Here is a 13,777-nt window from a genome sequence, read left to right on the forward strand (position 1 = left end):
AGGATGTACATCTAACTAATGATCTAGGGGGAGGAGGAATGGGACTGGGCAGTGCACAAGGAAAGATTTTAGATTTTTCTGTAATTCTTACATTTTTATGTTTTCATGTGCATGTCCATGGCATGTTCATGCTGTTTTTAAAAATAAATGATTAACTCTGGAAAATAGTTCTGCAGTTTCTTAAAAAAACTAAATATGCACTCACAATATCACCCAGCAGTTGGACTCCTGGGCATTTATCCCAGAGAAAGGAAAACATATATCCACACAAAATTCCATACACAATTGCTCATGGCAGTTTTTATCTATAATAGACAAAATCTGGAAATGACCAAAATGTCCCTCATACTAAGGAATACTCCTCAACAAGAAAAGCAACAAAGCAACAATACACAGACAATTTGAATGGATATCAAGGGCATTATGCTGAGTGATAAAAGCCAATCTCAAAGAAAAACTATTGAGATGGAAAACAGATTAGTGGTTAATTACGGTAGTGGTTACCTAAACCTACATGAGTGATAAAATGACATAGGTCCATATTCACATACTGCATCAATGTCAGTTTCCTGGTTTTGATATTATACTTTAATTATGTAAGATGTAACCATTGGGGGAAATTAGGTGAAGGGGACCCAGGACCTCTCTGTACTATCTTTGCAACTTCCTGTAAATCTATAGTTATTTCAAAATAAAATTTTTGAAAATAAATGATTAAAAGTACAATATTTTAAAAAATTAAATCCTAGGGGGGCCCAGAAGAGGCCATTTCTCTGTAGCAATGTTTCTTAAAGTTAGTGATAAAAATGCCTTTGAAATCCAAAGAAAACTACAGTTCCTCTCTCCAGAAAAATACATACCCCAAATTTGCATACACTTTCACAGGTTTTACCAATCCTTCACTTAGTTAAGAACTCTTGCTGTAGACACAGGGTTCAGTCCATAAGCCAAATCCAGCCCACTGCCTGTTTTTTAAATAAAGTTTTATTGGCACACAGCCACACCCATTCACTTCTATACCCTCTATGGCGGCTTTGCAGTGACAGCAGCAGAGTGAGTAGTTGCTACAAAGATTCTCTGACCCACAAACCTTAAAAGATTTACTATCTGGCCCTTTACGGAGAAAGTCTGCTGACCCCTGGGTACAATTCCACCTCTTGTAAACTGAAAGAAACATTGGAATAAAAACATAATAAGAGCACAGAGAGGGCAATACAATTAACATTCTAAAATCCGCATTCCTTTTTCTGTGTGCCAGGAATGCAACACCATTTTTTGTAAGCAGGCAAACAGGCAAGAAGTCAGATGAAAAGGTGGCAATTTGGAAAGAAGAAGAAGAGCTCACATTATGTCAGTGCGCTCGTGGACATGGCCCTCTTGTGGATCCCTCCCTATGCCCTGAGGTGGGCTGGGCTGCGACCTCCAGGCTGGACCCAGCGGCCTCGGGGTGTGTTCTGGGGGTGGTGATCCCCAAAAGCCCCAACACCCTTGAGGAAAAGAAATGGGTTGGCTGTGTAAACTGGGAGAGGCAACTTGTGAGTGGAAGGGCAGGGGACCACTCTATCTGTGTTGTAAGATGTGATCAGCAGAATCCCCATTACCTAACATCCCAGTCATCAAAGACTCTTATTTTAATTTAACCTAAAACAAAAAGAACATATTTCTATTTCTTCAACGACAGATGAAGATCTTTTCTTTAAGTGTAGGCCTCCTGATAGGAGTTCTACGTGCTCTTTCTTGCATAAACCTAATGCATTGTTTATGATTTGCAATTTGGGTCTCTTTAAAGTAGAGACAGAACTCAAAACACTTTGAAACAACCTGAATCCAAAATCCCAGATTCTTACCACACTTTTTCTAACATTTGACTTGCCCACGTTTAGATGACATTTTTAGGTACTCATTTCACTGAATATCAAGAAGGCATTTAATTTACTTTAATCAAATTATAATACAAATGCATTTTCACCTTCCTATTTCATCAGGTTACATGATGTCATCAAATTAGGTAATTACAATACCAAGTTCAATGAGAAAAAACAGATATAGGAACAAATCTAACTGATCCTTCATCAGCCTGTAACTCAACTAGGAGATGCAGATGGGTGGGCACATTAGAATGTGGCCACCTAGACGAGCTGAGGGGTCATCAGCTGGTTTTGCTACCCAACACAAGTCGGTGTGCCCAACGCACAGTGAGGCCAAACAAACCGAAATGTCAGAGTTTGGAGCAGAGAAAGGTTTTATTGCAGGGCCAAGTAAGGAGAATGGGTGGCCCATGCCCCCCAACCCACCCCCCCCCCCAGCTCCCTGAAGGATTTCAGCATAGCATTTTTAAAGACAAGGTTGGGGGTGGGGGGCAGTGGCAGGTTTGGTGATCAGCTCGTGCACAATTCTCTGACTGGTTGATGGTGAGGTAACAGGGCAGTGTCACAGGGCTTAGCATTGTCAGTCCTTAGGCGCCAGTAGGTCTGGGGGCTACATGATCATCAAGTAGTTAATTTCTTCTCTTTGGTGGTGGTTTTTAGCATCTGAAAAACTCAGGAAATATGCATGAGATACTATTATCTGGGTACTTCAGAGAGGAGATACAGCAGAGGATATGGGGGAGGGGGTCTGTCCCAGAAAGGCCCCATAGGGTCCTGCTCAGTTACAGTTTCACAGAGAGGTGGTGTGCCGGTCAGGGTTCCCCAGAGAAAACAGAACCAATGGAAGATATATACATATACACATACATGAAAGGAAACTTTGGCTTACACGATTGTGAAGGTTGAGAAATCCCACGATCTACTGTCAGCAAGCCAGAGACCCAGGAAAGCCAGTGGTGCCATTCAGTCCAAGTCTGAAGGCCTGAGAACCAGGGGAGCCGATGCTGTAACCCCCAGTCCCAGCGCAGAAGACAGATGTCCCAGCTCAACAGCAGGCAGGAAGGGAGGATGGCAGGAAGGGACAACCCTCCCTCCCCCTGCTTCTTTTTCTGCTCAGTCCCTCCGTGGATTGGATGATACCCGCCCACGTTGGGGAGAGCCACCCCCTTTCCTGAGTCCACCGCTTCCAACACTAATCTCATCCGGAAACACCCTCACAGACACACCCAGATATCATGTTTAATCTGGACACAAAATCATCACAGAGGGGTAATCCTGTAAACCGTTTTAGTAGAGGCTGGTTTCATGAGCTTCTCCTAAGCCCAATGCTGGTAGTTTAAACAAAACATAGAATTTTCTTTGTTTCTCTCATGCAAGACTCGACAAATAGGACAATGTGTATAAAACACTACTACCCGAACTGAACCCAAAGAATAAAACTCTCTTCCCTTTTCCCTTTTGGCAGCTTTTAGTACAAGATCCACGATTAACAAGGACTCTGAAGCTGTGAGCTGGACTGACCCCCATTAAGTTCTGGAATCAAAAGTGACTTGGCAAAGACTTCTCTTCCAAAAGAGTCTGCCTCTACGTTATGTCATCAGACAAATGGGTCTTGGGCTCAAGTTCACTTTCAGATGTCTTTGGCAACAATTTCTTTAAGGCAGGAAGATGTGGAGTGAGAGGTGTACACATCCATCACTCTCCAGCTGCTGTAATTTTCAGGTTTGTGTGGTATCAGTGTGCCTTCACTCTGTGTCTTCCCTGCCTGGAGTCCAACACATCTTGCACCAGTGCTTTGCTTCAAGCATAAATCTCACAAACATGCCACCTCTATCACGACTGGTCCTGGCAAAATTGAGACATCCACGTTCCGGGTATCAATGTGCCTTCACTCTGTGTCTTCCCTGCCTGGGGTCCAACACATCTTGCACCAGTGCTTTGCTTCAAGCATAAATCTCACAAACATACCACCTCTATCACGACTGGTCCTGGCAAAATTGAGACATCCACGTTCCGGGTTCCCTTGTCCCTGGGCTGCCTCTCTTCCCTCCCCACACCCACTCTCCCTGGCCAATCCAGGGCCCTTTGACACCAAGCAATCTCCCCTCTGGTGCCTCATCGAAAGAGAGGCACTCTATGACCCAGAATCTTAGGGCTCTCCTGGGGAGCGACCCGTGGGGGCAGAGGGCATTAATCCTGGAAACCAGCCTGGCTGTGTTGTGGAAACTAGTGGTCTCCATCCCAGTGCCGTTGGTCCTTCAATCACTTCAGTGCTCGTGTGCCCGGAAACTCCTAAAAAGCAATGACTCCGAACACCAGGTGCTGGCTGGGATTTCCAAGTCATTGGTCCCAGCCCGGAACTCCCTTCCCAGCTCCAGATGTCCTGAGGGTTCCTTGCAGCCAGCATTTCTTTTTGAGATTTTACTGCCAATGACAAAAATGTTTATCATCTTTAGATTTTGATAAGAAGAAGAATTCTGAAAAGGTCCATATTCATATTTTGCTTGCACAATATATTGGCTCAGAAAATATTCATATTTTCTAAGCCAACTCTCATCCCCAGGAAAACTTGTGGAATGTTACAGGTATTTACCCCCAAACAGATGTTCAGTGAGGGGAAAATACCCTGGGTGGTTGAGGTTCAGTGTGTGGCCAGAGTGGCCAGGGGTGTTGACCTTGACCTTGTGGGCAGAGACTCGGCAGGGAGGGTTGGGATGGGCAGCAGGAGGCATGGAGCCGCCAAGTGCTGGCCTGAGCAGGGGCTGAGAGAGGGAGGCAGACGAGAGAGAGATTTAGGGAGAAAAGAAAAAGGATGGCTATTAGATATGGGGCCAGAGGCTAAAGAGGCATTTCAGAAGAGTCTAGCAGTGTGACTTATCCCGTCACAATCTAAGAAAACAAACACACTAGAAACTAACTGCACATGCTCGGCAGCCCGGGGACACTTCACAAAGGGACAAACGTCCAGGAGCAGGTCTAGAGGTCCTGAGACTGTCGGTACCTTAGAGCACCACACAGCAATTTCTGTCCACAAAACAACCAGGAATCATAAAAACAATTTCAAGTATTTTCAAGTACTCTTTCAGAAAGCAAGAAAAAATAGAAAACATTTTAGAAACACTTTGATCCAAAAATGGTTCAAAGAGAAATAGCATCAAGATTGAGAGTAGGGATAATAATAAATTTTCTTCTTCATAATTTTGGCATTTCCTCGATTTTCTGCAATGCATGTATTTTTAAAAATATATTTGTTAGGGACTTCCCTGGTGGCACAGTGGTTAAGAATCCGCCAGCCAATGCAAGGAACACAGGTTCGATCCGTGGTCCGGGAAGATCCCACATGCCACGGAGCAACTAGGCCCATGCACCACAACTACTGAGCCTGTGCTCTAGAGCCCGCAAGCCACAACTACTGAACCCGTGTGCCACAACTACTGAAGCCTACACCCCTAGAGCCCGTGCTCCGCAACAAGAGAAGCCACCGCAATGAGAAGCCCACGCACCGCAACGAAGACCCAACACAGCTTAAATAAATAAATAAATAAAGTTAAATATATATGTATTTGTTAGTCAGTATTTGGTGCCTACAAACGTACCTATGTGACAGATGGGTCACTGATAAAGGTTTCCTTCCCGAATCCATTCCTGGTCCAGCCCCCATCACACCAAAGGTAGCAACTATTCCAGATTTTGTCTCTCTCATTTCCTTGCTTTTAATGTTTATCACACACACACATGCATACACACACACACACTCACGTATGTATGCATCCTGTTAGAAAACAAAATTCCCCCGAGTAAATTTTAAAGATCTAATTGGCTTTATTGAACAATTCATGCATCAGGCTGTGTCCCATCCATCGTGTAGAGGGGGGCTCCAGAGGATGACAGAAAGGGAAAGTTTCTAAAGCCAGGACAAGAAAGTCATAAACAGAAAATAGGATTATTTCAGATTAGGTCAACTTCCTTTGGTGAAAGAGGGGTCTTATTAGGTGGGTTACCTCACTTTCCTTTGGGGGATGGAGAGGGCCCGTGTGACAGATTCCCTCACTGGTACTGACCAGAAAATTCCTGATTGACAGGTTAAGGCTGTATTTCTGGGGGAGTTTGAAGCTTCAGTTAAGTTAGGTATTAAGTTCTGGTTTGGTGGCCTGACCTAGCATCAGTGACTCCATTTTGTGTCTGTGGTCTTCTTTTATCAGTCTCTACTTTTTTTTTTTTAATATATTTTTTAACTGTATTGAAGTATAGTTGATTTCAATCTCTTTTCAACTCTGTTTTATATTTCATTACTTTCTGCTTTTATCTTTATCTTCATTTTTCTTACTTTGGGTTTATTCTGTGGTTCTTTTTCTAATTCCCTATTCTGAATAACCATTTAGGCTCTGAGCCTCAACCATCATAAATAACTAGGATATTGGCTGATTCTTGTCTGGGAGGCTGCTCCCACCTGGGGAGCGTTCCCCACATCCCCACGTCCTGTGCCCCATGTCCCATGTTCCCTGGCTGGGACCCTCACGCTCAGAACGTAACCGGGAGACAGTCCCAAAGCTCCATCCCCTCCCACAGGCTCTGTTAGGCCCCTTATCAACAAGGGTTGGTACAAAATGCACAAAAATATTTTCCCACAGCCAACAATGTGGGTTGCTTTTTTCTTTGAGCCGTGCTGAGTTGGGAGGCCAGGAAAACATCTGTTCCTGGGTCTTCAAAGGAGAGCAGCCACTGGTGCTTTCTGGAGACTCCTCCAAAGCCAAGCCCGGCTGTCTCTAGTTTCCCTACGTGGGAACTGACTGCCCCGGGTGAGACACTGACACATCATTATCTCAGCTCAAACACGTTTTTTAAAAAAATAACAGTTTTCTCTCTTCTAGGGGCAAGAGAATGCTATTCAACGTGAAGTGCAGCGGAGATAGTAATTAACTTAATGAGAGGACAAAGGGAAACTCTAAAAAAGAGATTCCCCCTCCCTTCTTTTAAATTTGGCTCCAGAGAACGTGGCCAAGTTCAACTAGTGAGTGATTCTTTCTAAAGCATCCCAGAGAAGGGGGGATTGGTCAAGCGTCTCTAAGGAAAGGAAGTCCCACTAAACCACTTAAACAGGGTTCTCCAACAGATCAAACTAGGTAAGTCATTGCGATGGGGTGAATAGACAGTAGAAGATAAAGAAGGAAGACAGTGTCAGAGAGAAGTGAGGAAGGCCAGAGACAGAGAGAGGCTTGACGTGTCCTTACTGCTGTTACTTTGTGTCTGCAACTGCAGTAAAGCTGAGGCAGTAGACAGGAGTGCTTAAGAGCTGGGATAGTGTAGAGATGAGAGTTTTCCATTTACTAGCTATGTGATGCACATTTAAAAACTTTTGCTGCATGTATCAAATTGTCCTTCAGAATGTGTTACAAATTAATTCCACCAACAGGCCACGGGAGAGTGTGCTTTTCCATGTCTGCATCCCCACACACAGTTTCTCTCTCGCTCACTCACTCTTTCTCTCTCACCCACCCACACACACACACGCACCACTGACACACACAGTTTTGCCAAGTTGATCAGCAAAAGATCACACCTCAAGGCTGTTTTCCCTGCGTTTCCTTGAGCAGCGAGGTTGAGCATGTTTTCATATTTCTTGGCAATTTTCTTTTTACTGTAACATGACTATTTTTTGTCCTTTGCCCATTTTCCCTTTGGGATCTTCCACTTTTGCTTATTAATAGGCAAGACCCTTTTATATATTAAGAATATTAACCCTTTGATTGGCATGGAATCCTCAATTTGTGTCTTGGAGTTGATCATTGGCCTTTTAGTTTCTTATTTGGGATTTTTCACATATAGAAATGTTTTTAAAATTTCAGTGGACAAATCTATGTGTGTTTTCCTTCATGGTTTCTTGATTGGTATTGTATTTAGAAGGTCTTGCCTAAACCAAAATTATATAAATGTTGGCCTATATCATCTTCTAGTATTTTAAATGGTTTTATTTTCCACTTTTAGATAATTCAACCGGAATGTATTTGATGGAAATTGGAGGGCATTGTTGGAATTCCCCACCTTCTAGGGGTGTTCAGGATTGTCTCCGTGCTTGTGGGGTAACTTCGGTGTGATTAGATTGGAAGGTCTTTTGTCTCGGTCCAGGAATTCTGGATATCACCATATCTCTGCCGTGTGGAAGGGGCTCCCTGCCCCACTTCCTCTTCCCACACTGCCAGCTTCGCCCAGATTCCATTCCCGAGCAAAGCACTCCTCTGCTTTCTGTGGAACTCAGACGAAGCCCCAAGCTTAGGGGTAAAACAAAAGGAAACTACTAGAGAATGGACTTGAGGATATGGGGAGGGGGAAAGGGTAAGCTGTGACAAAGTGAGAGAGTGGCACGGACATACATACACTACCAAACGTAAAATAGATAGCTAGTGGGAAGCAGCCGCATAGCACAGGGAGATCAGCTCGGTGCTGTGTGACCACCTAGAGGGGTGGGATGGGGAGGGTGGGAGGGAGGGAGATGCAAGAGGGAAGAGATATGGGAACATATGTATATGTATAACTGATTCACTTTGTTATAAAGCAGAAACTAACACACCATTGTAAAGCAATTATACTCCAATAAAGATGTTTAAAAAAAAAAAAAAAAAAAAAAAAGGAAACTTCATATCAAATATTCTACATATGCGTATTGCATCGAGGGTTTCTGCTTTCCTTGACTTTTATCTTTTTCCTCATTTTGCTCACGTTGCCACACTTCTCCTCATTCTAGCAGAATTTCTCAAGCTCACCTCCTGATTCACTAATTTGGTTTTCTGTAGTATTCAATGTGCTCTTTGTTGCCTCTGTTGCTGTTCCAGATTTTTTTCTTCTAAAAATAATACAGTAAGTCCCCTACATACAAACAAGTTCCACTCCGAGAGCACATTCAAAGTCCAATTTGTTCATAAGTCCAACAAAGTTAGCCTAGGTACCCAACTAACACAATCAGCTACATAGTACTGTGCTGTAGTGGCTATATAATACTTTTCACACAAACAGTACATAAAAAACAAACACACAAAATAAAGAGAACAGTTTTAATCTTACAGTACAGTACCTTGAAAGGTACAGTAGTACAGTACAACAGCTGGCATACGGGGGCTGGCATCGAGTGAACAGGCAAGAAGAGCTACTGACTGGAGGAGGGAGAGGAGGTGGGAGATGGTAGAGCTGAGGGATCGTCAGCAATAGGAGACGGAGGCCAAGCTGCAATTTCACGCTCGCCTGACTTTGATGGAACGGATGTTCACATCTTTGAAAGTTCGCAACTTGAAGGTTCATATGTAGGGGACTTACTGTATATCTATTAAAAATTTCTTTTCCCTTTTCATGACTTCATTATCTTCGAGAAACTGGGAGAGGACATGAATTAAAGATTTTCTTGAATTTTCCCTTTTGTGGGGGGAAACTCTTTTAAAAGGAAACATTTGCTGATAGCTCACTCTTTGTGTTTGTCATTTTGGCTTGAACTCCTAAATCTTTCTAATGTTTGGTTATGTTTTCTCTGCTCATTTTTTTTTTTTTTTGATTATGAAATCTACATTTTTTTTCCCCTAGAATTTATAGCTAAGGTAGTTTCCTGGAGTGTGTTTCTTGTTATTAAATGGAAATGTCACCACCATAGTCACACACGCAGAATGTGTGGGTCACTCTTCAAAGTTTGTGGGTACAGACGAGTGGATATTAGAACAGATTAAATTCGCTGCAAAATGGGTTTGCCCCCCATCTCCGGCCAGACTGCGCTTTGATTCTTTGGCTCACAATGAGATGGAAATGTCCTGGCATCAAGAGTCTGATGTTGGGGATTTCCCTGGTGGCACAGTGGTTAAGAATCCGCCTGCCAATGCAGGGGACACGGGTTCGAGCCCTGGTCCGGGAAGATCCCACATGCCGCGGAGCAACGAAGCCCATGCGCCACAACTACTGAGCCCCTGGGCCTAGAGCCCATGCTCCTCAACAAGAGAAGCCACCGCAATGAGAAGCCCGCGCAACACAACAAACAGCAGCCCCCGCTCGCCGCAACTGGGGAAAGCCCTCGCACAGCAACGAAGACCCAATGCAGCCAAAAATAAGTAAATAAATAAATTTATTTTTTAAAAAAAGTCTGGGGCTTCCCTGGTGGCGCAGCGGTTGAAAATCTGCCTGCCAAGGCAGGGGACACGGGTTCGAGCCCTGGTCTGGGAGGATCCCACATGCCGCGGAGCAACTAGGCCCGTGAGCCACAATTACTGAGCCTGCGCGTCTGGAGCCTGTGCTCCGCAACAAGAGAGGCCGCGATAGTGAGAGGCCCGCGCACCGCGATGAAGAGTGGCCCCTCCTTGCCGCAACTAGAGAAAGCCCTCACACAGAAACAAAGACCCAACACAGCCAAAAATAAATAAATAAAATAAATTAAAAAAAAATTTTTTTAAAGTCTGATGTTGGTTAAAGGATTCCACCCACCCATTTTTTCTGATTAAATGTGACACCTAAACAGTATCTCAATATTACTTGAGTTGCTTTCAGCCTTCTGCATGGGGATTGGAAAATTACAAGGGCAGATGGGAGGCCCTGAGCTGTTGCTCCCACTAGAAGCAGACAAATAAAATAGTGTGCCCACTGCCTAGAGCTGAAATTTGGGAATTGGGGGCCATTCCACTCCAGCAATTGAAAGTTAAGAAGGCAGAATTTGTAGCTTCATAAAGAAATTCACTCACAGTCTCCCAGAGTTTTAAAGTCAACAAATCTTACTGGACAAGAACAGTAAACTAAGACACAATTCTCTGTCTAAATAGATTTAGGAAGGGGTGTTACAACCAGGGGGCAGAAAAGAACGTCAAATAAAAGGATTTACATGTATTTTTAATCCTTCCTCAGAAGAGAGAAGGGATATACACTTTTCAGGAACCAAGGTATAAATGTATACATATTCTCTATCTGAGAAAAGAGGAAAACATTTTTTACAGAATTACTTACTAAATTAGCCCGGGGGGTGGGGAGGTTACATTCAAGTCTTTCTGCATCTGGTTGTCCTGTGTGACTTCACTTCCTTTGGAAATTACTTAAATCATTTGTTTATTGGTTTAGTTTGTCTCCCCCAACTAGAATTTAAGTTCTATAAGAGCAAGAGATTTTTGTCTTTCTTCTTCTCTAACTGGATCCCCAGTACCTAAACTGTCTGGCACATAATAGATGGTTTGTTAATGACTGCTAAGTGAATTAATGGTGGATGGTTGGATTGATGGATTGATCAATTGATGGAAGCAGTTAAGGTACTTCTTGAGGCATAGTATGCCTTGATCTTGGCCTTTATTTATCCAAGACAAAATAAAAGTCTGGGGATATGGGTGAGAGAGGTCCATTTGTGCAGCCTGACAATAATGATTATCGGGTAATGATCCAATTCCTAGGTAAGAGCATTTTTACCTAGGGTCATTAATTCATTCACTGTATTTCTTTGGTGTTGATTTTTTTTGTCATTACCAAGTGCGTCATTTTTCTTTAACTTACAATTAATTAGCATCTCTGTATCCTTCTATGCAGTGGCTCTCACACATGCATTGCCAGAAACTATGCTACTTTGACTGAATTAACCAGGATTCCTGCACCAAATGTTAGAATTACCCAGCCTTTTCCCACAGATAGTGGTGGTCCAACATTGCACAACTGTCCTTTCGAGCAAAGCCAGCACAGGGGCTTCCCTGGTGGCACAGTGGTTGAGAATCTGCCTGCCAATGCAGGGGACACGGGTTCAAGCCCTGGTCAGGGAAGATCCCACATGCCGTGAAGCAACTAGGCCCATGAGCCACAATTACTGAGCCTGCATGTCTGGAGCCTGTGCTCCGCAACAAGAGAGGCCGCGACAGTGAGAGGCCCGCGCACCGCGATGAAGAGTGGCCCCCACTTGCCGCAACTAGAGAAAGCCCTCGCACAGAAATGAAGACCCAACACAGCCATAAATAAATAAATAAATAAGTAAACCCAAAGTTTAAAAAAAAAAAAAACATCCAGCACAGAACAAGATTTCAAGGGCCACTTGTATGTCTTCCATGAGCCTTTGGGATGAGATGGAAATCCATCTTTCTTGTTAGAGGGCAGCCTTTGGTTTGGGACCTGGAACTCCAGTGGTCAGACGCAGTGGGTGGCGTCTCCAGCTTTGAACAATCACAGCCATGTCAGGAGTAGCTGGTCCACAGGGACTGTACTGGAAAAGGAAAAATCTTCAAGAATCTCCCAATTTCAAATGACAGTGGGTCGTCAGTTTTATTTCCCAAATCCCTGGACAATATGTTTCCATGCCCATGAATTGGGTCATAGGTTTTTCTTTTTTTCTGTGTTTAATTTTTATTGGCGTCTAGTTGATTTACAATGTTGTGTTAGTTTCAGGTGTACAGCAAAGTGAATCAGTTATACATGTACATATATCCACTCTTTTTTAGATTCTTTTCCCATATAGGTCATTACAGAGTATTGAGTAGAGTTCCCTGTGCTATACAGTAGGTCCTTATTAGTCATCTATTTTAGTCATGGGTTTTTCACCTTATTCTGCCCCTCCCCTATTAGCCTTCTGGTTAATTGTTAGTGGATTATCATCAAGTGAGTCCCTCAAATTTTCTGAAAAAAAGAAGAATACATATTGTTTCAAGTGCACATGTCTGATTGTTATCTTCCAATTTAATCATCAAGGCAACAGTTCGGACTTGCTCCTCCGTGGGGTGCCACGCAATCCCGTGAAGGTGGGCTTCACCAGGTCTCGCTGGGCCATGCATGGCCCCTTCACTGTCTTCACCCTCCCTGATCATGTCCATAAGAGCAGGAGGAAGTGGGGAGAGCCCATGTCTGCAAAAATTTCAGAATTTTTCAGGGTGCTGGCCTGGGATTTATAGTGCCACTTGAAGGTTTGACTGTAATTACTATTAGAGTGTGATAGATAAGGTAGGAAGGAACAGTCTCGTAATTTCCATTTTTTCAGGATGAATTAAGAAATTGTATCACTTTGAAATATTATTATTATTTTTTTAATCTTTGAAGGTGATAATTCCGTGACTGTTTCTGCCCAACACACAACTGGCTTGTTGGGCAGCCAGGCCCACAGCAGCAGCTACCTGTTGGCATTGTGAGTCATGGTTGGGGCAATGCCCATGGACCTCTGTAGCCCCTCTCCATCTTCCAGCCCTCCACCCCTGCTCGAGTCATCTTTTCCCATGTGGACCAAGCAAGTCTACATGCTCTATTCCTAACCTATCGTTCTCAACTTGGAATGAGTCCCTGAAAGGTTTGACCTTGGTTTCCAGGTCAGTTTAATTCTGGATGGCCCACATATTTTAATTTAAAATGATCAAACCATAGACATTACATATTTTAAGCATGTTTTCTTTCCTTCTACATCTGTTCCTGATTTATGATTGTTAACCTTGGCATTAATCTAACCCTGAGTAGCAAATTCATATTGTGTTGTGTTGAACAATTAATAGAATGCCTTATAAACTTTATTGGAAACTCATGTGTGCTTTTTCCTTGGCTCAATTCCTATTATTTGTTCCTTTTAAGTATTATCACGGATTGTGACTCTTTATATAGTCTCAGCTTGTTCCAATAAACTCTAATTACTGTTTCTATGATGTTGAAATTGTCCCTGCTTGGCCATTATGAGCCCTCCATATGTAGGCATCTTTGTCTTTTTAGCGTGACCTTAGTCATCCCTGACAGTCTTTGCTCTTTGGCAAAAACGTTCCCCCCACTTTTGAATTTTGAATTTTTCTTGTCCCTATAGGCCTAGCCACAGCAACTCTTCCTGGGATCTTAATTTCTTTCAAGCAAATTGTGTATGGGAGACTAAACTATGGGGGCCTGGAGTGCATATGAGATGGTCCCACTGACTCTGTCAGCAGGCAGGGCAGAGGCAGCCTCAAGCACAA

At 43.4% G+C, this 13,777-nt stretch overlaps 1 protein-coding gene across 3 annotated transcripts in view; it reads left to right on the forward strand.

Moving 5' to 3' along the window:
- Positions 1-156, forward strand: part of SLC22A2 (solute carrier family 22 member 2) — a 29,867-nt gene extending 29,711 nt beyond the window's left edge. For all 3 annotated transcript variants that reach the window (XM_068551156.1, XM_068551154.1, XM_068551155.1), the window contains one exon: positions 1-156. This exon is cut by the window's left edge. The gene's annotated coding sequence lies outside the window, so the exon portion shown is untranslated.
- The last annotated feature ends 13,621 nt before the right edge of the window (positions 157-13,777 follow it).

The sequence above is a fragment of the Eschrichtius robustus genome, chromosome 9 (genome assembly GCF_028021215.1).
Source record: "Eschrichtius robustus isolate mEscRob2 chromosome 9, mEscRob2.pri, whole genome shotgun sequence".
Taxonomy (NCBI): Eukaryota; Metazoa; Chordata; class Mammalia; order Artiodactyla; family Eschrichtiidae; genus Eschrichtius; species Eschrichtius robustus.